At 39.9% G+C, this 26,855-nt stretch overlaps 2 long non-coding RNA genes across 3 annotated transcripts in view; one reads left to right on the top strand and one right to left on the bottom strand.

The window, feature by feature from the left end:
- Nucleotides 1-26,855, bottom strand: part of LOC119156979 — a 95,460-nt gene that overhangs the window by 50,542 nt on the left and 18,063 nt on the right. The window contains exon 2 of one of the 2 annotated variants that reach the window (XR_005107335.1): nt 7,649-7,716. This is a non-coding gene — a long non-coding RNA (uncharacterized LOC119156979). Of the gene's footprint in view, nt 1-7,648; nt 8,215-26,855 lie in introns of those variants that run through there. The other variant, XR_005107334.1, reaches the window with a different exon arrangement.
- LOC119156978 lies at nt 1,573-25,005 on the top strand. The gene is made up of 5 exons (XR_005107333.1): nt 1,573-1,648; nt 4,479-4,652; nt 9,762-9,961; nt 11,091-11,175; nt 24,195-25,005. It is a non-coding gene; the product is annotated as an uncharacterized LOC119156978 (long non-coding RNA).

Below are 26,855 nucleotides of genomic sequence, written 5' to 3'. Positions count from 1 at the left end.
TCCCCTTCCTGACACTGCTGTCACTTCTGAACACTGCCAGCTCCTCGATGTCACTGGACAGTATCCCTGTCTATCTATTCTACCAAAAATTAAACTGCCCCCCAGTACCTGTAATGTCTCCATAACTCTTTTCCTGACTTTCCTTCCCTCTTCCTCCCCCCAGTTCTGTTGACTCCATGCTTCCACCTGTTCCCAGAGCTCTTTTCGTCCTCTTCCATTATTCTGTACATACCACCATCTCTTAGTGCAAGGATAGTGGGAATGCAGGGAAAACAAGGCTGCAAAATGAACTCTCTCTCTCTCCCTCTCTCTCTTTCTCTGCATTTACATTGGTTTCCAGCTCATTCTACTGGCATTAATCTAAACTGTCCAACACGTTAGTGGGAGTGAAGTAGCGCCCAAAGGATTATTACAACATTTTACCTGGCAAATGCCACCGCATTTATTGACACAAAAACTTGCTGCCTTCCTATCGGCCACTGAAGCCTCCCTATGTCAAGGTCTCTTTAATTTAGGCATAGCTCTATTAAAATATTTTGTTACACTCGGTAAGTTTTACTGTGGCTAGAGTCAATAATCTGTATTCAGAAAAAATTATCACTAAGGTCAATTGAACTTTAAAGTAATGAATGATATGTTTATTGTATTTGGCTAGGTGAACACTACATTTTTATGATCGATTTTTGTAGGCTACATATACATATGTACATATACGTATACACAAGTATATATATTTATGCCTATGCATACGTATGTATTATATATGTATACTTGATTTTGATCTCAAAACCCTCTATTCTATATCAAATATTCCTAAAGAGAACACTTAAAGTCAACCAACAGTGACGCATCAAAATACTACAATGCATGGCCAATGTAATGTGTTACTTGAATTAACTTTCAGATAATGCTAAAATGTGTAAAAATGTAAAGCCAAATCTGGAAAGCTTTTATAAAAAAAAGGCAGGAGTTTGAAAAAAAAAATCATAGTTTCCTTATTTGTTATTTAAAAATAATCTTTTGCATTAGATTTCCTACAGTTTTTATCAAATAATCAAAGAGCCAATATAAATATGAAGAAAAAGGGTCAAAGACAATTTAAAAATTATCTCTTGGAAGGGTGAAAGCTTTCTGTTTGGTTTTACTTTCACAGAGAAAAACTACATTCAATCCAGTCAAGCACTGCGTTTTCAAAAATTTTGTGGTTCTGGCTTAATACCACAAAAGAGAAAAACTTCAAAGTTAAAAGATCAAGCCTCCAATATTTGGTCACCAATATGACATAGCTGGGTAAAATTAACGATGGTCACCCGTTGTGATAGACAGTGGGAGGGGGTGATCTCTGACTCTGGATTTCCTTTCTTTTGCTGATTGAATCATAAAAAATCCCAAACATTGTTAGATGAATTTCTTTTCCTATTATGACATGTTTTCACTTTTTATTTTGGAACCAAGTAAGTTCTTGAATGTCTGCACACGTGTATTGGTAATAAAATCTTTTATTCCTCTAAGATAGCTACAAAACCTGACTCCCCTTACCTGATGACCTGTTCTGTGTTCTCTGTGTTTCCAGGTATGTGCAAGCACACTTTTTTTTCCATTGGCCAACACTGGAACATGATCATAATATCCAGTGACATTCAATGCGGTAAGTAGTATGTTGTTCTACCTCTAATGGGATTGGTATATGAGAAAAAGGTCCATGCACAGAAACATCTTTAATAAATCCATTGATAGTGCTTGGGAAAGTGGGCTTTTGGGCTCAGAGCCAGTGACGTTTAGTGCAATTTTCTGTAGCAAGGCAAGTCAATGGGTATGCAGAAAAGACTGTTTGGGGAAGGCGGGGGGGGAAATCACACATGTTGCTACATCTTGTAGGTTAAAAATTTTCCATCTCCATCTGTTCCTTAAAGGGAAAATTGGATTCTGTGAGAATATTTTTTCCACAAAAAAGTATCTGCTTTCTGTAGAAAATTAGAGCTATTCATCAGAAAGCCAAACACCTGCAAGCCAAATATTTCTGGCTGAAAGTATTGATTTGGAGTGCTACTGCCACACCTCTCAGGAGGATGGCAGTTTGGTGCTTCATTTCCATGCTCTTTGTGAGGGGGCTCACAACTGCCACATCTTTACTGCCTTACATGGCTGAGCTCAAGCAGGGACAGGAGCTCATGCAGCCAAATGGCTGCAGCATGTGACAGCGGTGCTGCCTGTGAAGCAGAATTTGGATGCGAGCTAATTTCTCCCTCTGTACCCCCTGCTAGGCTAGGGCCTGAGTGCAAGCAAGCCGGGGCAGTAGGGATGCTCAGGGAGCTTGGGCTGAAAATGAGCTCCAGGATCAGGCTAAGCAGGACGCTGATTCTGATACAGTGCCAGAGAGAACAGCAATGCCGTCAGGCACCTAAATCTACCATTTGCATGGCTACAGAAGTGTTTCTGACTGGGAGTTTTCAGATGGAACCTTTATTATTTCACCATTATAAAAAGAAATGTCTTCAGATTTCCAATTAAAAGTAAATCAATAAGCTTGAATAGTTTTTTTGGAAAGCAATGGGCCTAACTGCTCCATTAAATTCAAAGAGGCATTAATTGGGCAGAAGATTACCTAGAACTGAAGCTTGGTAATGCATGAACTTTTAGTCAATGGTTCTATCTAGCTACTATTTTTCTTTTCAGAATTATATTTTAGTTTTGGTCAAATCAAGCTTTAAAAAAATGTTGGCAAAATAAAAAATAATCAGGAAAAGTATAATTTTTGTTCAACCCAAAATACTTATTTCAGCTTCAAAAGAATGACTTCATTTTTGGTCTTGGGCTGATTCACATGTTGTAAGGCTTTTTTTTTCTTTTTAAATTTAGACCAATTTTAAAATGAACAGCTAAAAGGCTTTGTTTTGAAAGTTTTTAGAAGTGTTTTGGCAGTTCTAGAATGAAACACTCCATTTTGAAAATACTAAAATGAAGTGTTTTGACATTGTAATTTTTTTTTCTGCATTGTTTCATTTGGGCCTATTTGCTAAATTCCATTCAAATTCAGGAAGAGTCTCACTTTCTCTGAAATTAGTGGTATATTTATTATTTGTCAGAAAGCAGTGCTTCATTAAGCTCTGCATCAGTTCAACCTATAATAATGAGAGAGAATGCTTAATAGGGACTTGATTGTATACAGCTACATTTCTCACTCACCTTCTAATTACTATGGTTTCTGTAACCTTTTGCTCAGCTCTGCCTTTCTGCCACTGCCTGTATTGCTGCCTCTGCCACTGAAGGAAGAATCTTTTCTGTTTACGTTAGTATATGTGGTCATGTATGCTCTTCTTATGTTTTATTGCCTTTCTTCTTTCTTTCCTTTTTCCCATTAATGAAGATTTGGTTGAGTATACTCCAGCTGGTTTAAATATTTCTAAAAGCCATTCACCTGCATTAGAAATAAACAGCTGGCATACCAACATTTTTGTCTTTTTGGGCTGCTCAGCTTCACCAGGGCGATTCCCAGCTTGCACTTTACTAAGGTTGTTGGTATCACTATTACACATTTCCTGTATTACATGAAGATCGGGTTCCAAAGTTAACAAGTCAAGAAATATTCCTGGGGGTGGGAGAGGAACTAGTGCATTCCGCTTTATTTCTGGAATTGCTGCCTTCATCCATGATCAAACATAGGTCTGAAACATGGTACCTCGCATCGCACAGAAATGCTTTTGCAGTCTGCACTCTGAATGTTCCAGTCCACCTAGGCCAAAGTACGATGGGACCTCAACTGCTGGCCACTGCTCGGTGCCTGGACTCTAAATAGTCTCTGGGTCAAAATTTGCACTACTGTAATTGGGAATGGCTCCAATAAAATCAGTATCTCCACATTTATTCTCTTGAAATTCAGAGCCAGATTTGGCCTACTATGTCCACTATGTGGACAGAGTCCAACTGAAAGCTAGGGGCCAGATTGTGCTCTGACTTACGGGAAAGTAGATGAGAATTAACTCTATTGCTGTTAACAGGGCTCAATCCTCATGTGTCTCACACCGATATAACTGTTCTGACCTCAGTGGAATTGATCCTCATTTATGCCACTGTAACTGAGATTGCAGTGTGCATTGCTTAAATTCTGTTGGGTGCGCCTTCTTCCAGGATGGAAACTATTTGCAAACTATAACAGCCTCTTTCCTAACATTGAGGCTTGCCATATCTGAAATTTTTGGTGGGGCAGGGGTGTGGAGAGAAGGATATAAAGCCAACTTTGTGTTTAGTGCTACCTTGTGCACTTTAGGTCCTGCAGTGTTCTGTTAAATTATCAGTGCCTAATTAGGGGACCAGAAGATTCCTATCCTCTCATCCTAATGTAGAGAATGTGTTCCAAGATCACCTAAAAAGATGGAGTAGGTCACTTTAGGAAATTCAAAATGGCAACATGGTGATTCTGTGCAGGCCTTTTTTCATATATGGGCTTTCCTGCTAATTGATTTTTCTTGCCTCTGCAGCTTCTGTTTTTTCCAGCTTTACATATTACATTTCTGAAGCATATGATGAATGGGATGCTGCGCAGCTGAAAGATCACACGTCTCAAATGGCTCACTTGGCGTTCTCATACTGAACTGACTGGCTGAGTTGCAGCTTTCTGACAAGGGGAATGGTTGTTTTTCTCTCAGAACACTGTAAGTCTTAAATACAACATAAAGAAGCCTTCAGCTAGCAAGATATTAGACACACATATATATATATATGAGTGTGTCTATATAGATACACGTGTGTGTGTGTGTATTTGGAGTAAAAAGCAATTCCGTCTTCCTTTGCTTGCGCTGGAAATGTTCAGTTTGTCAGTCTGGCTTTTTCCCCTATTAGCAATGAAATTTGGCCAGGAGTCCCAACATGCCTTACAAAGTCAAGCCATGACCACATTAAGCATGAATGGCAGGGCAAGGTTACAGCATGTAACACTATGCTGTGGTGACCTGTTAACAGAGTTAGAGGCTGAGAGGTGTGAGGCTGGGTCAGATAACTGTTACAAGTGAAGCGCAAAGTGAAGCTCAAAGCTGCTTTGGCTGTCTACTCTTTCAAGAGGCATTTAGTGAGGATTTTTTATTTTGAAAGCATATTTTGAAAACTTCAGCTGCAGAGCTTGTAACCAACTGTCCAGAAACAAACCAGGATTTTTTTTAGTTTTACCTACAACTACACTCGTGGCATATTCCTACTTATTCTACGATGATTTGAAAAGCTTTTCTAAAACCTTCAGGTACAAAGTGACTATGTCAAAGACAGAGGTGTTCAGCTGCAGTGGAAAATAAAACACTGTTATTACCCAGCCAGTAACAGAGTAGGCTGGTGGAGCTCTCCTGTGATCAGCCCTGGAGTTGTTCTACTTAGCAAGAAGTTAGGCTTTCCCATAAAGAGGAAAAAAAGAGAGATGCCAGGGAATGGTTTACACTACCTATGATTTTTGTTCCCCAGATCTTTATTTTGTCTCCTGAAATACTGACTTACATGCAGATGGGAAAAAAACAAAGACATTTTTAATTTTGAGGCTTTATTAATTTGTCTTTTCTTTTTTTTTTCTTTTATTTTTTTTTTCTTTTTAATTTTGCTTACTTACTATGCCCAGTAGTCCAAGAGGTAGCAACATTTTAATGTAGCTCTGATGGGAATTTGGCTTGGTGTTGTAAGGCAGGCTAGGGAGGAGCCTGGTCTTAAAACAAACACAAAGCATAGTACATGAATCGGCTTCCAGGATGACACTGAAGCACAATGTGAACTTTGCTTTGTGGAGTGGCATACTTGAAGAGCACGATGAAAACTCTGAAGACAACCAGAACCAGAACTGTAAAAGGTCTGCAGTGTCCCATTCTTTCACAGCAGCAAATAGGTTCTAGCGAAGATCATGTACCAGCTTTGCCTCAATCTAAGACCGCATATCTTTGTGTGGAATCATTTGTGAGTTATCTTTCTGTGAGGAGAAGGCAATCCAGCTTTCTCATACCTCAATCAGTTGGGAAGGGCTTCAATTTTTATTGACGATATCACTGAAGCCAATAGAAAAATAACTTAATGGTATTTGTAAATTCTGGCTCACACATCATGCATGGGTAAGGTCTAAGTATACTTAGGATTTAAATGTTCAAAAGGTCAGTACTACAGGCTTACTTAATATAATCTATGGCTTTACACTGGGCATAGGTATCAGATCAATGGCAGCAGCACACCGACCAGGGAAATGCCTCAATTCAGCATATTCATTAGGGAGTGTTGTACTGTCCTAGCAGAAATGCCACTTCTTCCTAGGGTACAGAGCAGCAGAGAATTACTGAATGCTTGCAAGAACTTCTAGATTGGCAGGAGTTTGGAGCACTTTATGCATCCTAGAAAGCTTAAGATGCTGAGGACATAAGAGGTTATTTAAGGACATAGGGCCAGTCACATGTTTCATTTCTGATTGACATTGGTCCAGCCTGTTCTTAAAACCTCTGTGACATAGCACCTCCATAACTTCCCCAAAAGCAAGCTGTGTCTGAGCTGGTTCTTAGCATTAGAAATTTTTTCCTAATGTGCAGTATGAGTCTTTCTTGCTGCTAATTACGTTGTTCTCACTTTTCTTCTTACCTGCTAAGCACATTTCTTCATTTTTATACCACCATTTTCTGAATGTGCAGACTGTTATCCCAGTCGTCTCCCTGCACACTAATTATCTCCAATTACTCAATTTTAACTTTTAAGTTGTATCTTCTAGATTTTTGGTTCTTCTCACAGCTTTTATCTAATATCACTGTCTCCTGTCACTTAACAATTTTCTGGAAGTCATGTGCTCATCACTGGACCTGATACTTAAGCTGAAGCCTTACCAGTGCCCAGTACCTTGTCCTATGGCTCTTTTCTGTTTTTTTCAGTCCCTCTGGTAGGACTGCTTTCACCAGGCATGCCAATGTCTGCTTTCAACATTTAATTAAAAGCAAAGTGGTTGAACTGATGCTAACAGAAGCCAGATATTCAGCTGGCATAAACTGATGCAGTGTCTTAATGTCTATAAACAATACTGACTTACATTATCTCAGCATGGCAAACCTACCAGGTTTACAAATGCCCTGGCATCAAACCTCCCACGCCTCTGATCTGTTCCACTACAAGTACTGCTTCTGCCAACTGCAGCTGTGTCTAAATCTAAACCTGCTTCACTGTCGTGATGGACATAAAACCCTGGGGTATGAATGGTTCATGCTTGCATGATTAATATAAATTGTTTAACCAGAAGCAATTGCTGCATGAAGTATGAAAATGATATTACATCCCAATACTGCTGTATTTTTTGGTTTATGGATAGTAGCATTCAAAACTCAGTAATCTAATGAAAAGATTATAATTAATGATTTCAGATCTATCAAGAAGTACCAGCAGCGTGTTATATTTGAAGTGTCACCAGCTCTGATCAACTTTGAAACAGAGAAATGTTTCACTGATTTGAGGCATCACAACATGATCATAAAGTTATCCCAATTAACAATGTAATTAAGATTTAAAAGTTGCATAATTTATTTCACATGTATAATAACTGAAATTCAACTAATGAAACCTGAGTAAATAGTGCTAATTAGCAGTATTTTACAGAAGCAAAAATGCTTCAACAATGAAATTTGGATATTATCTTATTTTCCTTTCTTACCATTCTTTGCTGGGTTGTTATTCTGCTCCCACATTTTCAGATTTCCTGATCTTTTTGGTTGTACTTGGCTGGGGGGGAAGAGAATGAGGTTCTTTTATCAACTAAAGATTTTCAGCTATAAATCATATTACTCCATTTTAAATTGTTCTTATTTTATACAGTGTTGCCCTCAGACTTGCTGCTGCATGTTTTTATCTAGATCTTGGTCATGTATTCATTTAATTCATTGTACAGCAGAAATAGCATATTACATTCATGGAACTGAAAGATTTAACAGGTTTTGAGACTGATTGCTATAGTCTCATTTATGACAGTGTAACTTAGTTACAGGCTCAGCTGAAGCCTCTCAAACTGGAATGGATCAAAAAATAATTATTCTTATTACAGTACATTTTACTAAAAATCAGGCAACACCCTTTTCTGTTACTATTATTTAGCATTTATATAGAAGTAGCCTTAAGAAGTAGAGCTGCATTGTTTTAATCATAGAATCGTAGAATGGTTTGGGTTGGCAGGGACCTTCAAGATCATCCATTCCCAGCCCCCCTGCCATGGGCAGGGACACCTTCCACTGGACCAGGTTGCTCCCAGCCCCGTCCAGCCTGGCCTTGGGCACTGCCAGGGATGGGGCACCCACAGCTGCTCTGGGCAGCCTGTGCCAGTGTCTCACCACCCTCAGAGGAAAGAATTTCTCCCTAATATCTGATCTAAATCTGCCCTCTTCCAGCCTCCAGCCATTCCCCCTGTCCTGTCACTCCATGCCCTTGTCAGAAGTCCCTCCCCAGCTTTCCTGCGGGCCCCTTTAGGCACTGGGAGGCTGCCATAAGGTCTCCCCGGAGCCTTCTCTTCTCCAGGCTGAACAGCCCCGACTCTCTCAGCCTGTCTTCCTAGGAGAGGTGCTCCAGCCTCTGACCATCTTCCTGGCCTCCTCTGGACTCGCTCCAACAGGCCCATGTCCTTGTTATGTTGGGGGTCTCACAAGAGTGGAGTAGAAGGGGAGAATACCTTCCCTCGACCTGCTGACCACAATTCTTGTGATGCATCCCAGGATACAGTTGGATTTCTGGGCGCAAGTGCCCATTGCTGGGTCATGTTGAGCTTCTTGTCAACCAGGACCCACAAGTCTTTCTCCTTAGGGCTGCTCTCAGTCCATTCTCTGCACAGCCTGTGTCTGTGCTTCGCATTGCTCCAACCCATGTGCAGGACCTTGCACTTGGCCTTGTTGAAATTTGTGAGGTTTGTACAGGCCCAGCTCTCAAGCCTGTCAAGGTCCCTCTGGATGGCAACCCTTCCCTCCAGTGTGTCAACCACACTACACATCTTGGTGTCGCTGAAGGTGCACTCAATCCCAGTGTCCATGTTGCCAAGAAAGATGCTAAAGAGCACTGGTCCCAATACTGACCCCTGAGGAACACCACTTGTCACTGGTCTCCACTTGGATTACAGTGTCTTTTTTAGGTCTATTGGTAAATCCCCTACCTTGCTATAGTGATGAGAAAAGACAACCTGGATAGATAACTACTCACAATGGAGATAAAGGGGTTTAACATTTGGTCCCTGTCTGAAAGCTGACAGGGTAGATCATTCCATGTCATCAAAACAAACTGATAAGAAATTGCATTGATTACTATAAGTGCTACGTACTCTCTCCCACTGCTATACCCAAGGTCCTTCAAGTAGAATCACTCTTCTGAACATTGTTAGTACACGTGTTATTTGCACTGGCTTTTGTTAAGAATACACAATGCAGGAAAACAATACTGCAGGTGTCTTTCAATGCCAGCATTTACTCTGAAGGTCACACCTCACTGTGGTGAGTGGTCTGAGGAAAGACTGGCAAAATAGACTTTTAAAACTTTTTGCTGTTGAAAGGGCCCTTTATGATTAAATGGAGACAGTTTACAGGATTGGGCTATCAGTATCAGAGCAGCAGCTCATGATTTGCATTATGTTATGCTGACAATGACTTGGCAAATAAGAGACTGACAAATAGTTTTACAGCGAAAGCAAAGAATATTGTGGAATGCAGACAATATAAGGAGATACCCTCCAGTCTCCAAGGACTTCCATTTTTTTTTTTTTTATTGCTTACAGGGTTTTTTTCTAATTTCAGTGCTGATGCAGTGTTTTATTTGGGAAGTGTTTGTTCCTTCTGCCTCATACAAAGCACCCAGCAATACTCTGAGACCAACACCACCTGTGCTTCCCAAGTGAAGTAAAGAAAACGCAAAGTGCTGTGTTACACAGGCTAGAAGATTTCTTAGGGGCTACCCTCAAAGACTGAAAGATTCATCCTGCAAAAAGAACTACATGGTAGGCATTCAAAGAGGTAATGCCAAGGTTAGAATTTAGGTAAAAGGTTTCCAGAAGTGCAGGTGGATACATTTTATCAGGGAAGTTGTAGAATGCCCATCGTGGTCTTAATAAAAAAAAATAATAATAAATAAAAAAAATATGCAATCACTATTAAGCTAAAAGCAAAAACAACATGTAGATTTAACTATACTGGTAGGATGCACCAGGGGACCTCTCACAGCCCCTTCCAATTCTGCTTTCAGTATCAGGTCTTTAACTTGTGCCAATTTCCTCACATTTGGGTGGATTACACGGGGCTGTCCATTGGTACTGATTTGAGTTTACCTCCCTTTGGTATGGGGCTTTAACTGCTTGACATCCCTGATACTCAGCAATACCCTGCCAATCCTGTGTTCATTAAAATTTCAGACAAAGTAATGTCTTTCAAATACACTTACATTACTAAAAAAATTACTAGATATTGCCAGGTTTCAAAGTTCAGCTGTTCTGGAATGATGTGTTTAAGAAGAGTAAGTGTGTGGCACCAGTCTACAGAGCAGAAAAAGGTGATTTTTTTCAACATCTGTCATTCAAAGACAAGCAGAGAACAGCAAAAATGTTTTTTCTTTACCTTGTTAGAAGCAGCAATTAAATAGCTTTCCACAAATATTACATATGGAAAACTCTGATTCCAAAGAGAAAATAAATTCAGAATTAGTGAAAGGGGAGATGAAGATGGAAGTAGCCTTGTAAGTATCTGTTAGAATATAAACTACAACATACTATTCTTTCTGTCATATTTTTGTACACTAGTAAAGCCTTGTTACCTATTTCTACAGCCCTCTATCATGGGTTTTTCAGTATTCCCTATTTCAGTAAGCAGTCATCCAAAATATCTGCGGGACTGGCCTCTCTCAAGACACCCAGCATGGGTTGTTCCCTATCTACGGATTTCCACTATTTCAATGACACAAAGAATTCTGTGTTTTGACATGGAAATCCTTATCACTCTAAAAATGAATTACAGTATTCATCCAATCATAAACTGACATCATGAAAGCAGCTCTTTTGCTGATGTGGTGACTGTAAAGTTGCTTGACATTATTCTGGTAACACAATTTGACTGGATATATGTTTTGACATCCAGGAAACAGGGACACTGATGGAAACTGATGGACCCAATGCCAAAAGAAGAAAAACTGGCTGCAGGAGGACACCCAGAAAACTAATAGGTGGATTGTAAAAAAATCCTTTCCCAAGGGGCAAAGTCAATAAATAGAGGACTGAAAAAAACCAGAAAGAAAAGGCAAAGACAAACCAATTTTTATATTTCTTATAAAAATAACAAAGAGATACTAAGGGGAATTTTATAGCTCAGTAGATGCAGGGTGAAGAATAGTTAGTTTTAACTTGGAGTTGACATTCAATATTCATATTTCTGTGTCAGCCACAGCCTTCAATAACTGTGTTGATAACGTGGAGTACCTCATTATTAAGCATCCTTTATCTTGTCCATACTTTTATTCCTTCCTTAATCTCCATCATAAATGTGTTCCAGAATACTGTGAACAAAAATGCCATCCTCAGGAGGACTAGCATTTATAGACATTTTTTGTTGTGGACATTTCATTGCAGAAGCCAAGATCTTTCCTTCCCTCAAGAACCTTTGTAAACACTTCTGCTCTCACATTTATAAACTGTATTTATATATAATCTCCCAAATCACCAATACAAAAAAAAAAAAATAAATCTGGGTTTGGAATCAACCAGAAATGTACCCTTTCAGATATTTTGTCCATTCTGAACTGAGCATTTCAATGTATCATAGATTGGTCACTTTTCCCTGTCACCGAGTGATAATATATCATAGGTAAAGGACTTACAACAGGACTTAAGGCAGAACTGTATTAGATAATGCAGTGCCAAGAATTCAGTATTAGCACAGTCAACAAACTCCCCTTCTCCCAGTAAATGATAACATTTACATATTTTGCCACCTGCTGACATTATATCAGGCTATTTCTAAATCCAGTCAGAAAGACTTCATTATTATGATGGTTTTGAGCAGTCTGTGAAGTCCCTGAGCAGCAGATTTTGGAAGCTGCAAGACTGATGTAGCTAATATCATTATATATTTACTGTTCTCTTATATCCTTTTGCAGGCATCTACTGTTAGCCACTGTTAGGCCTAGGATACGTATTGACAAAACGGACCTTTGGCTTGCTCTAGAATGGCCATTCCTATTGTTCTATACAAAAAAAACAATCCGTACAAACAAACCCTGATCAAACAGTCATCCAAAATGCTAAATAGCAAGAAACAATTTTGTTAGCCAGAAATTATCCTGAAATCAAAATACTGAAAATCCACAAAAAGGAAAAAAGTTTTTTGTCAGAATGACTTGGCTCCGTTTTCCTTAGTTCTTGGCTAGAACGTTTCCATTGATAGAGTTGCTAAGTGCATTCTATTTACAAATATAAACACTTGATTTTGATCAGCAAAAATGCATCAGCACACTTGAACAGTGTCAATGATGACATAATTACACTCACAATTTCCTCTCTGTAATGATTTTTAAATGTCAGCAGTCATTTTTTGTCTAATTGTAGCCTGCATGTCAGCACTTCCTCTTAAAACAGCATGTTCCTCTCTGCTGGAATTTCACACCTCTCCACTCACTCACTCACTTCACCAGTGAAGATAATGAAGATGATACAAGGCTCCAGGATATTTTCACTTCTGTGCTGTTTTACCATTTAACATCAAGCAGGCAGAATGAGGACTTTTTTTTTTTTTAAGTACAGAGTTTGATCAGTTAGGCTTTAAATAATTATTTTATTTTAATGAACAAATCAAAAAGTAGTCTTCGTTTTTCTGGCCCCCTGCTGGTGCTTTGCTGATAACCTTTTTAAAAGCATGGGCTTGTGATAAAAATATTCTCACACATCTATACTGTAAACTCACTTGCTAGAGGAGAGGTTGTACCCTGCAATGCCAGACAGTGTCTTAATCAGTTCCGTGTTTAACACAGTGCAAAAGCAGGTGATGCTTTCTCTGCAAAGGCAGCCTGTTTAGAGATGTTATCACTACTATCTCATGCTATGACCTAGAAAGTGACTTTTGAAATGCTATTTTGCATGGTTCTAGGCCTCCAGAGCCAACAGCATAGCAAATAGGTGCATCTGGAGTTCATCTCAGAGCTCCCTTCCTCTTACCATAGATCACAGACCACATCATCAAGTGTATGGAAGTGTATTATTTGTGCAATGAACTGGAAGCTCTGCATTGAGGTTAGCAGCAAACATTTTCCACTCATCTGAACATACACTGGAATTGGAAACAGGGGCCAAAGAGGCCTCCTTCAATCCAATTTGCTTATATCTCATCTTCAGCTCTCTGATGATGCTTAACTCTAGGGTTTAGGAGACAAAGCTTATAACTTAGTGGCCCATTTAGTATCAAAATAGGAGAAGAGCCATAAAGAATGCACACCATGAGATCAAATAATGAAATGACGTTGAGATGTCTGATAAAAAAAGAATATGATTGAGTATCTCTGATTAGAAATACACACCCACACAGAGACGTATCAACCCTACTTATACATCTAAATGGGTCCCCAAAAGATAGGTGAAGGAATGGAGTGGTTTTTTTCTAAATTCCATAATAACATTTATTACATGTCTCTGTGACATACACACACAGAGCTGTATATGTGCACATAGGCACTCAGGTGATAGTGTATATATTCACATAACACAAATGCAGACCTGGTTCTCTGTACCTTATGCTGCATTTTGTGTCCTACACATAGAATTTTCCTTTTTGACTAAATTAGTGCCTCAGAAATGTTCTGGAGCTGTTGGAAAGGGCAAGAGTTTTTAACAATTGCATCCTACACACTTGTGAGTTGTATGAATGAGTAGAGACAATCTGAAAAGAGATTCTTCTGGGCCATCCCGCTGCAGAAGGATGTCCCCAAGGACCATGCCATTAAGGAAACAAAAGAAATTAACAGCCCAGCAATCAAGAGGAAAAGAAATCAAAGTCTTTGAATACTTCTAAGAGAACGCTAGTGCTGAAGCCATAGGAAGACCTGCCATGGGGAACACAGCAGGTGCAGCTAGTTTACCTGTGTCCACTCTTGAAAGGAGTCAAGAACTAGAAATACTAAAAGCTGAAAGACTATGCAAGACATGAACCTAGAATACCAAGAGACACTGATCTAGAATGTTCCTTCTCCCCTACCCTTTCCTTTCCCATTTTTATACCAAAGAGAAAAGTAGGCAATATTAAATTCTCAATTGGATGTAACATGCTGATAGGGAAGTTGGCTCTACTAAAACTTTGCCACAAAGTTACCTTTCCCTATAGACCAGGCTCTGCTCCTATGCACTGCACTACAAAAAAGATCAACACCTCCTTGCCACACTGCTGCGCTAAAGTTAAATTGAGAAAAGGGAAGGCAAAGAAAGAACCATTCCTGGAGTATTCTGCAGTTCCAGGTGGCCTGCTGGAGTGGTGAAAAGGATTTTCTTGAGGCTAATAAGGTAAAGAGGCTACTTTGCAGAGCAGGTCCATCTGTTTCCATGGAAAAACAAAAATGACAGGGGAAATGGAGTTTTCCATTTCAATGGACCAAAAGTATTGGATTATTGATGTTGCACACAGGAATTAAGTTTATGTTTTACAACATTACAGTCAAGCATTCCTTTAGTTTCAGAGAAATAAATGCTGCTGCGGGAATGACACATTGTACATTTAGTGTCTAAAGGTGGTAGGTTCAGGCTGTAGGAGTACAGAAACATTCTCTATACCAACTGAAACAGGTATATAAAGCTTTAAAATAAGACTGTAAGGGACTGTGCCATTTGGCAGATTATTCATGACTCAAGTCACTGCATACAGGGCATTGACTCTGAAGGTGCTTTGTATGTCTTAAAGTCATGCCAAAAGTATTTCAAGTTGGCCTCTCAAAAAATGATGTGCATTAAATTAGAGGCCACATCTAAAAACTTCAGTTGCTTTGCTTCACATGAACTTGAATTGAACCTCAACCTTACAAAACAGGGCATATTAAAACATAAAGAGCTGAACGGTAACCATGACAACAGTACTGCCAAATAAACGTAAGTATAGTCAACATTTATATATACCACAAAGGATAACGCATTATGTTGTACATTTATTAATATCAGTTCACATTGTATGCATTACTTTTCATCAGCAAAACTATATGTTATGTAGATCTTTTCAGATACCTTATTAATTTACCTTTGATTTTTTTTTTTTTATTTTTTTTTTTGGCCACTCAACAAGGTCTATACAACATGAAGCTGGTCAAAATGTTCCAAGTTTTAGGTCTGGGTACAATATGGTCTCAAAATATTGTCTCAGTTTTAAACGTCTTCTGGTAAACTTTGGTACTGTAACTGTAGGTTGTGTTCCATTGAGACATAATATCAGTTATAACATTTTCACTCCCCCCCCCCCCCCAACTGTGACAAAAAGAATGAAATTTTTCATTGCTTTATTTTAGGAAGAAGGCTACCAATTTTTTTAATAGCTCATTATATTCAATGAGACTTTATTCTGTCTAGATGTCTGTTATTTTTCAATCATTAGACTAAAGGGCCATTCTTTAATTTGGACCCTTGTCGGCATTGAAGTAAAATGCTTTATGTATCATTTTTATAACCTATTTCACCCCAGCCAGGGTGCATTTTTAATCCCCTGTTCTCTAAGTAAGATGAGAAATACAGCCCCTTCCATCACTTTGGACAGAAATATGTCTAGTTTATTTTGAAATACCCTGCCAAGGGGCATTTTACTAAATGAGGATTTTCTGATCTTTAATTAGTATCACAAATACTTTTGCTGCCTGCACATTCCTTCAGTGAAAGGTTGTATAGAGTGAGTCACTGAATTGTGCATGTCCTGTGGGACTATGTGAGGAGCTATGCACTCCTCTTTCACACAGTGAACAAAAGCCAAATTCTTGTGGGATTTTTTTGTTTTGGGTTTGGTTGGGTTGAGGTTTTTAGGACTGAAATGCTAAAGCTATATGTGCAATACTAAGGGCTGAATACTGATGATCAGGGCTTCTTGGGTATCAGGGTAAGGCTTGATGTAGCTCTATAATTCATCTGCCATCTTTTCTTTTGCTATTACATTGCTTTTCTGGCCTCATATATTTACTTAGTAGCACAGATACAGTGTTTACTATTTCTAAATAGTAAGATCTAATGAATTGCAAATACAATGTTTTTTCCTCTAACAATAGTTCAGGTACTATCAATCAGAAGCACTACACATACATATAATCCTTATGCATTTTTATGTGTGTATATATATATTTATATATCAAAAACATGTAGTCCACTGACAATATGCCTTAGTTCATTAACCAGTCTTTGGGATCAGCCACTTCTATTATATAGTGCATTTAAGCGATAGCTATGGCAGCCTTAGAGTGCAAGAATCTCTACTTTGGTGCTAGTAATCCATATCATTCTTAGTTCATCTGCTACAAGCTATGTTAAAGTTTCCCTTACTAGATCTGCAGTCACGCCTTTTAATCCACTCTAGGCTTTGGGAACTAGACATGGCTTGCATCTGGCCTGTCCTCAATAGCTGTGCTTGCAGTCTTAGAATAGTGATTTAAAGTGAGGCTTACCCATCCTGCAGGGAGATACCTTAGATGAGATCTGGTGTTTAATTTGTCTTGACTTTGTCTAGATAATCTGGCTGGCTTCTCCCAGACTAAAGCCAAAGTGTAAGCTAACACATAAGTAGTATGGATAAAAAGGACACCAGGATTTGACTGTAAACTGCTACCCAAATCAGCAAAAATGTATAGGTGCTATAAGAACAAATTGCCTAAGGTTGTGGAGACCTCAAAAATTTGAATAGCTCTCCTAGTGTTAGACATAGAGCTGTATTTCTTGCCTTTTCAAAACAAAGAGCTTGAAAAAGAAAACTTTCCTTGCCTGTTCCACTTGCCTATTCCAGGGTATGTATAGTTTAGGTTGCATTAATTCTCAGATAAAGGACTGATATATACAGGAGGTAGTTGTTAGGTGTATGAGTGACAGCTGAAGCAATGGTGGCACCTGCCTTTTATTGATATTTTTTTTTCAGTCTCAATTATCCTTAGTGTGTGGAACCCTGTTCTACTTTTCAAATGGCAGGAATATATAACCCAGTAAATCCTATCTTCATCTGGGTGCTGCCCCTCCTTTCTTTACCTGGAACTTACTGCATGAATGCTATTAAGTTACCACAAGACGGCAATAATGGCACAAATTGTTCTAGCAATGAGAAACTCAAAAGCAGTGACACCCCAGAGGCTTTAGTGGACAGAAGAATCATGGCATGAGCAATAAAATCCTGTCAAGCTGTCCTCTTGGCATGACCCTCCCTCTGGCTTTTCATTCAGCCTGGACACTGGCCTTGGGCGCTCTCTGGACATTTAGTACTGCAGTGGCAACAGTTTGTGCCTGCTGCTGGCACCACGTACCCTGCAATCAGCTTCTGTAACCAAAGCCCATCCAAGCCATTGGGCAGAAGTCCAGCCTGGAATCGACAATAGCATTACTACATCTTTGGGTGTCACCAACACTAACTGAAATGGCAAGCAAGGTCCTTTTATAGCTATCTAGTACCATCATAGTCCTTCCATCTGAAATGCAGTTGGCCCAAGAAAACGTGACATTAAAAGCAATTTTAGCTGGGATTTGTGTTGCTGTGGTGCTGTAAGATCTTTAGCGAAATGGGATATGTATAAACGGCAGCACATGCTAAGACACTCTCTCTCCTCCCGACCAAGACAATATCACCACATTGCAGAGACAAAAACTAGGAGTTACCAGACCAATTGTGGAAAGTATCACCATGTGTGGCTCTGTGCCTGTGCTGGTCTGGGCACAGTGCCACAGGATGTATCTAGGATCCACAATAGCTGGGTTAGTGCAACATCCAAGCTCTCTGCAGTAAGATTTAGATTCTGGTTTGTAGTGAAGAGGAAGACAATCCTCTGCGAAAAGTTACTGCTTCCCCAAATGCTTAGGGTCTTTAGAAGAAAAGCAACAAACTAACCAGCTAACTGACTTATTTCCTCAGTAAACTGGAAAAACACAGCCTTTACTGCTGCACAGGTTCCTAAATGAAGCACAGCCGGATGGCTGCCAGTAAACCCTTAGTATAGTAGCTGGCTAGGGAACAAGGATGTCCTGGCAACCACATGTTAGCGAGGATGCTGCATAATCTTTAACAAACTGTTGTGAACTAAGGCTGATGGTGGAGGTGGGGTGTGTGTATCTGCTTCCCAGAGATGTATATAGGAGTTGCTGCAGAGGTGAGCCCTCTCCATCGATGGAAAGCAATGCTGGAGCAATGGAGCCTTAGATGTTCAAGGCTAAAGAGCCTTCAACAATTTTGCAGGTATAGTTAGTTACTCTTTCTTGTATCTGCTTGAAGCTACAAAATGTGACAAGGTGCCTCGCCATCACAGGATGGAAGATCTAAGGGAAGGTCATGCAGACTCCTTTTGAAAATAACAAAAATTAAAGCTTACAGAGAGAAAGGAGGGAAAAAGCTGGGTTATGAACTGTAATTGCTTTAGACTGCACCAACATCTGTTTGATCCCTGATTTAGTTCTGTAGCTTCAGTCTCTTCCTTTGCATAAAGTCAGTGTGCATCAGTGCACTGATAGTTAAGGAATAGTTACATGTTTATCATAGGTACTGATGGTTTCTCTTGCCTAAAAAGCTAGGTCAAATCACATCTTCTATGCTGAGGAAGCAAGGTTAGTTCTCTTCAGACAATCACTATACATAATTTGATGACCATGCTCTAGGATAAAGGTCCCTAGGGTAAAGATTTCAATGCTTTCTTTCATAAACCTAAACTTCTGAGGAAGACAGTAGGGGACAGAACATTGACTTAAATAAACCTGCAGAATCCCATTGGTGTGGCAGCTATTAACTGAGGCCTTGTGAGCATGTTCACCAATTTTGCCTACTAATGACAGCCCAAAATCTACACCAGCTCTTTGGGAGGTACAGGTGAGGTCTGGTGACATCCACCACCCTGCACATGCATTCAGCTGGAGGTTCCTCTTCCAAACTTCTGTGTGATAGGAACAGCCACTGCTAAAGAGCAGATGTGCTTAATGTCATGGAACCTCCAGTTCATTGGGCAGTGGAATAAACTTAGGGGCATCTATTTCATAAAGATGGTGTAAATCTTATTATTTCATAGTATTAGTTAACATTTATGAAGTATTTTAAATTCCCAGAGGAGTCATTACAAAGTTGCTATAGACATTATTATTGCTATAACTGACAGGAACGATATTGTGTTCTATAATCTACACAAATGTTAATATTGTTTTGTTTCTTAAGAATACTTCTGTGCTTTATAGAATTTCTTGTGTATTTTTTGTCTGTGTCCTCTGATCTACAGGAACTTTATAATGATATGAAACATTGACATTTCGGGATTGGTTTTTACTGTCTTTTTTCATGCAGGCTTTGATGGTGGGTTTGCTAATGGTGTATGTGTGTGTTTGAATTAAACCCATTAGTTAGGGGAGGAGACCAGTTTGACATGGAATTTAACTGATGTTGTTTTTGTAAGAAAAGGCCTGCTGGATTTAAGAGTGTTTGAGTATATCTGGTTGACTGAACTGTTTCCTCAAGGAAGTATTCGTTCAATCAATGTCCTGAAGGGTTAAGAAAACAGAAACCCATGATTTTACTGAGTTGTTGTTATGTACGTTTCCAAGGGAACTGTAACTGGAATGTTTAAATGTGTTGTTTCTCCCCAAACCCACAGGAGTGGAGCTTGAGTGTCTTGGTGTGCCCTAATCCTTGCAATTAGCATCTATGAGGTGGGGGGCTTATGGGGCTGAATCAGACTAAATACTTGTTAGTGACACTAGGTAACATTCCCACTATGCTGGATGGAATGAGTTTAGCATCATACTCATTACTTGTGTAAATCACAACCAAAACCAGAAAAAGGAATATATTAAAAGCTTCCCTTATTGCTTCTCCCTGAACGCCATGGACTTCTTTTAGTAATACACATTATAGAAATTAATAATTTCCAAGGAGTTCTTCTTAAGACTTAGGTAGATACGAGAAATCATGAGATTGATCGATCTTGAGTCAGATCTTTAGTATACGTATTGTCTTGCCTCACAATGCAATTTAACTCGGTTTCACTGGTGTAAAACTGAGAAAGTCTATTGAAACAAACTGCTTCAACAGAGGAGGCAAATTTTACCTACAGGCTCTCGCACTGTGAACAGATCAGTCTGCAGAAAGTCTAACCAAGCACTCTTCATTGCCAGATCAATTGCTGTAAGAAAAATACATATGTCTCTATGTGTGTGTGTGTAGAGGTCAACTGTGACTTAGATCTTTCAAGAAGCTGGGAACAACAAGGTCCAAACCCTCCCAAAGCCTTCCATCGTGCCATCACTCTCAAACGTTGGGCTTATTCTACCATCATGCTTTTTTCATGTGTGGCTGGCAGCACCCAGCTGAGTCAAAACTAGCTGAGCAGCACTCAGCCCCTGCTTGAATCAAACCTTTTTCCAAGTATAAACTGACCCACACTTTGACTGATTTATGTATTTCTTCTGGGTAGTGGGAAGATCTGCGTTCAAGGGAATGCTTTCACTTTTGTACTTGTACCTCCTCCTATCATTCAATTTAAGATTTTTAATACAGCCCAAGATAATTCTATCTGTATAATTTGAGCCAATTCTTGTTCCAATGGACATGGAAAACACAGATTACCTCCCTTGCACCTGCCCTTTGAGCGCTTGAAAGCCCAGTGCTTTCCCAAGACATGGTTTATAAACACCTAATGATTCTTGTTGCCCTCTATGGCTCCTAAGCAGGACCCACAACTTGAGCTATGGCTCCTGAGGCAGATTAAGGTATCCATCTTGTCAGTGCTGGGGCAGATTACACACATTTTATCCATTAAAGCCCTGTATATACATCCTACTGTGAAGTTTCCTTTTTTGCTCCTGCCTCAGTATGAAACCTTTGACTAACAGGCTTTCTTTCTGCATGCAGATAAAACAGTAAGCTTACTCCAGCGTGTCCTGGGGTCCTCATCCTGAACTGCAAAAGAAAGAGGGAGGCTGATTCACTCTCAGGTCTTCTACAGACAATGATCTCAAAACTTTCAAGCTCTTAGATTCATAAAAGGCAGGAAACCAGACCCATATGATCAGTGCTAGCAAAATCCTGGGGATTCAATGCTTCCACCAGTGGTCAGAGGCCAAGTGTCCTATTTCCACTATGGTCAGAACAAGGGACATGCTGAAGCTAGCTTTGGCATGCTGACAGCTCTCATTTCCCAGCTATGATGAATCTGATGATTTAAAATAAAAGAACAAAGAAGCAAAGACCAGATCTTGATCAATGATTTCTGTAGCTCTTTTACTCCATGTCTTTTTGACACTGTGATGCAAAGAAGGGCAACTCATAAAGCAACATTTTTGGATTATTCTATTACCTGGTTTTGTGCTTCATGAACTCCTGCATGGATTAGTTTGACTAGGCATTTCTGCACACTTCTGAAGGCATAACGTAGGGCTGGACAGAGGTGCATTGGCAGGAGCTGAACATGGCTTGCAATCTTTTTGGCTCAGGTTTGTACTTCATCACCCAGATTTATCTAAGTTTTTATTTAAAAGAGTCTCTTAAAAGTCTCTTTAGATATCTAAAGTCTTCTAAACTGAACACAAAACAGAAGCTCTGATATGAGCCAAGTCCACTACGTAAAAGACAAAGAACCTATAAAAAGCAGAGGGGAAGTATAACCAAAGTCCTGCACTCCTCAGAAGAGTTAATCCTGAAATGGGTGCTAAACTCCAGAGCCCTAATGATAGATAGAGCGCTCTTTATGTCTTTGTTTTGCTTGCCATTTGCAGCCACAAGGTAAAGATGAGCAAAAATCTCCCTTTCCCCTTCTATTAGATGCAGGAAACTTTTGTTTTGGCAGGGCTTCTTTTTGTCATTCACAAAGTTTGTTTTTCTGTTGAGTTTTTTGGGAGCTTTTTATTTCCCGTCAGAGTGTGGACGAGAAAGCTGTTCTCGTCTGTAAGTTATGCACCCCTTACAGTGCCCCTTAGTTACACAGCACAAGGAAAAGAGAAACAGAATCCATGGCATCGTGCAGAAATGCTGCACTATATAGTTCACCCTGGTTAAACATTCCCAGAAAGGGAATAACCTAACACTGTGGTGCTCTTGAATGTCTTTTGGCCATTGTGCTGCAGAGGAGGCAGGCATTTAGGGTTAAACTAAAACAGCTCTGGATTCTGGGCAAATTGGTTTTCAAGTCTGAGCCAGATAATTAGTATTATTTCCTGTTTGTGTTACTACACCACTATCTCCTCCATACCTGAAATAAATGGTATCTGGAGCCTTGAAAGGCAATACTTAACAGCTGTGGGAGATTTTCAGTTTGATTTAACCATGTGCCCCAATCTTCAGCCACCTTTTTTGGTCTTTGTCCAAACAACTTAAAGTATGCCTATAAAATAATGCTGAAAATCTTGTATGTAGTATTTAATTCTGTCATTTTTTGTCTGGTGTTCAAGGTATTCAGGGAGATGTCAAACTGGAAAGGAAAAGATGGTAATTTATCACATTTTTCAAACCCTGCAAGAGGCAAGTGTTGCATGTTTGGACTGAGTTTGGGATGGCCTCACTTTTTCCTCAGCACCCATCTTTGATTCACTTTACCTTGCTCTAAAACGTTTCGGTAAGGGAAGCTGAGCGCTGAATCTAGTCAGCTCCTTACAGATGCTGGGGTTTTCTGAATTACACCCCAATGCATTCATGGCTAGGGGTCCCTAATCTAATGACGGAATGGATCAAACCATTAGATCTAAAGAGCAGCCTACATGAACTCTGAACGTGCATCTGTAGTTTGTGACTTGTGTCAGCTGCTTTGCTGCTAACATTTGAACCTTGCCCATTCCTATGTGTACGCTTTAAAGATGCACCTTGAAGATCAAACACTTTATCTACTTGTAGTTATGCTTCTCCTCAAAGCACCATGCAGTCTAAAGTTGCAAGGACCTTTCAAAACTAACATGCCTAGCACAGGCAAAGTCCATGCAAAATGCTGGGTGGTAGAACAGGTTTTGGTTGTGCATAAAATCACCTGCAACTGAAAGGCAACAGAATTTTATCATTGTAAACAAGAAAAGAAGAGCCCTGTCCACTAAAAGTGCATGTTGGAATTACATGATAGCAGAGAACACGTTTCCACAGCAAATGTACTACTAGTTAACAGAAATCCCCTTTTCTGATTTCTAAGTAATATTATTGTAAACTATGAATTACAGTTTAGCTGCTGTTCTGCTAATTAATAACTTTCTGTTATGTTCAATTAATTAGTTACTGGAAATACACTGAGGCAAGCATTTGTACACGAATCAAACCTTTCGGCACAGTCAGATGTTGGTGATGCTGGCATACATCTTCTTTTTCTGCCAGGGTGTAGCTACATAGAAAAACCACCAGCAGCACCACACAAGAACCCATGGCCTTTGGTTAGCCCCTGCATTTTTACACTAGAATTTGTTCAGGCAGTCCGAGTCAACACTACAGGGGGCCTCTATACGGGGAAACACAGACCCTAAACATGCTCCCTGGAGTCCCCCCAGTCAGGTTCAAAGAATGCAGTTTTAACCACTGCTATGATGAAACCCCCACCAACTTTTACAGAGGCCACCCTTTGCTCACAAAACCTAGTTCCTTCCCTGCAGGCATGCAGGATCCTTTGAAATGGAAAATTTATGCTGTACTGAAATAGTTCGTAGTATAATAAACAACCAGTGCCATCATTCTGCTGGTACTCAGAGCGCAATTAAACCTGAACCTCATGTGAGTACTCCATCTGGGGTGGGAAGGTGATGGTGTGTGGGGGACAGGCAGCACAACCCCATATTGTTTTTCCTAATGCAGCGGATTTTACTGCTTATACCCCTCCCCCGCCCCCTTTCCCACAGTGAATACCCCCTTCTCTCTCCCCACATTTACGTGGGGCACAGGGGCTCGCGGGTGGTTATATAACTTATAGGTCAATTTGTTGTTTGGGCAGAAGTGCTGCAAGAATGTGGTATGCTGGCTGGGGCTGGCTGTTTGCTTAAGTTCTCAGAGTTCAATGAGGTCATTTTCTCATCTTCCCTGTGTTTTCTGTATTTTCCACAGACCTGCCAGCCTCAAACAACACCCTCTTTCTTCGCATTAGAAATGGAAACACGTCCTCTGCAGGAATTTTCCACTTAATAGCTCCTGCTTTCCTACCGGGGGCCTCAGTGCACCACCACTGCAATGCTGTATTTCTTTCCACTGCAGTTTGACATTTTGCAGCCAGAACAACGAACGGCATTCACTCCATCCCGATTTTTGAAAAACATATCTCTATAGACACACAGAACACACCCAGTGCAGCAATCACCAGGGGGAAATGGCAAAGGTACTTAAACATCATTACATGTCACTAAGAATATGACATTGTCTAGTAAAAATGATCTTTTATACAGTTGCTTTTCCTTGCTCCCCTGTTCCTCCCCCCTCCAAGCCTTTATACACACACACACACAGACAGACACCAAAGCCTCTGCCCTGCTCTCCCATTAGCAGGTAGTCTCATGTTCTACACTTGATTGTAATTGTTTGCCTTTGTGAATTATTTCCTTTGCATAATATTTGCAAACCCTGTATCAGGTCTTGACACCGTGAGGAGCAGAAATGCAGATTGCAGATAATCTGAGCAGTAAACAAGGAGCCTGCTTTAAAATGTGCAGGGTGACCTGTCTGAAAGCAGCAGTATTTGCAAACTGTTTACTGCTGAGATGCAACGATGTCGTCTGAAATGCAACAGCCTGAAGATTGGAGCAAAATGGGATCTCAGACACTCGGTCAAGCACTGCCTATGATTTTTATAATTGTTGTTTGGGTCATGCTGTTTTTAAATTTAGAGCTGTATTACAAATTATTAAAAGCTAATTTCCAAAAATCCCTTTGCTGTGTCTGTGAAATATTTTTTCATTCCTTTACAGGCAAATAAATGTATGGAAGTAACATTGTTTATTGCTAGAAGGAAGGTTTCCCCTGTCTGCGCAGTGGTAGAGTCTCAGACAGCAAGGTCCCAGTAGGTCAGACTGGCACATTGAATTGCGTATCAAATGAAACTGGTATTCTGTAAAAAGGGTGGAAAGAGGAAGAGGGGTGTTAGTAATGAGGTTGCTCAGGCCAGGAGGGTGGGCCACTGAAAAACAACAAGTAAAAAAATAGGATTGATGATTTGCAGGACACCTAGGGTATTTCTTTCAGGGGGTATTACTTCCACTTTTAACCAGGAACAAGAGCTGGTAGAAAAAAAAGCGGCAGGAGCTGACAGCTTTGTGCTGATCAAAGGGACATAGCATTGAATGCCTGCTTTTGCTAGCTATTTATTAGAAAGAGAGAAGAGCTCCTTTGCCATTCTACTTGGGAGAGAAGGGATTAAAGATCAAAAAAAGAGGGGGACTACCCTGACTTCTTTGTTCAGAAAATACTTCTCTTTCTTTTTTCTCTCTCCCCCCCGCCCCCCCCCCCCCCTCCCCGCTGTCCACTGTAAGACAAAAACATCCTTTTTATAGCATTGCTGCTTTGCTTTTATCAATGAGTAAAATTTCTGGTGATAAACAAATCCAGTAGCATCTTTTCCTTTTTTTTCTTTTTTTAATGTAGAGGCAGCCCCCTTTGGGAAACTTACTTAACTGTCTTTTATCCTGATTAACCTAGGAAATAAAAGTTTAAATGCACTGCTGGGATTCTATTAGGATCATCAGTTCATATAGATAACAACGAAAGGTGTTAAAATGCACTTCACTGGTGCAAGTGATCTCATGTTATAAAAATGATTATCCCCAGCAGAACAGGGAAGGATTAAGGGGCCATGTCTACATCTGGGAAACTCTGTAAGTGTTTTATTAGCATTAAGACATGTATTAATCACATGCACAAAAAAGACGCATCAGGATGGTGGCAAATGGCACAGTGCATTAAACCTACTCTCTTAAGTCAGTGAAATGCGATCATCTTTATTCCTAGAATTGCAATAAAGCTATTAAGCAGTTTGAATGAAATTGGGAAAAGCCTGCTTGTATGATTCCAGATCATTGTGGATTACCTGTCACGTAAAAAGACTGTTACCAAAATAAGACACTCCCATTGCAGAAAGTTTGAAGAAGCGTGAGGTATATCATATTTTAGCTCTAAATCAGTTGAATTACACTGCATATGAGTTTGATCACAGTGGCCTAACTGCTCATTTATATTCTCATCTCTGTTAAGTGGATCAGAAAGAGAAAGTCTAACCGCGTCCCATGCTTTTACTCCCTCCTCTGCTCTTTAGTTCAGGTTGCTGCTTCCTAGCACGAAGAAGAGTAAGGCCAGACACTGAAAAAAACCAAATGCTGTTGACCAGACACGTGAGTAACTCAGCAGATGAATACCATGGGATTTAACATGAGCAGCATTTTCCACGCTTTCATTCCATTTCCATTTGCAGCCCCTACATTTTGTTTCAGCTTGAGAGCAAACACAAGTATCAAAATGAAACATTGACAAATACGTGGTGATGTTAAAGCAAGACTTTTTATAAGGCCTATTGCCAGCATTAGGCTAGCAAAACATATGAAACAGTGGCTATCTTTGTGATCCTTTTTGATCTCCAACCTTCAGCACCACTGAAACAAAGCTAAATCCTTTAGTGGACATTAGGAATGCAACTCCTGTGAAAAAAAGTTGTCATATCTGTGCTGTAGTCTCAGTTAGACTATGGTGACAATCACCATACTAGCGTAGCATATAGGAAAGTCT

This window comes from Falco rusticolus, chromosome 13 (assembly GCF_015220075.1).
Source record: "Falco rusticolus isolate bFalRus1 chromosome 13, bFalRus1.pri, whole genome shotgun sequence".
Lineage (NCBI taxonomy): Eukaryota > Metazoa > Chordata > Aves > Falconiformes > Falconidae > Falco > Falco rusticolus.
Note: the sequence above shows the minus strand (reverse complement) of the source record. Positions and strands in the feature narration are given on the sequence as shown.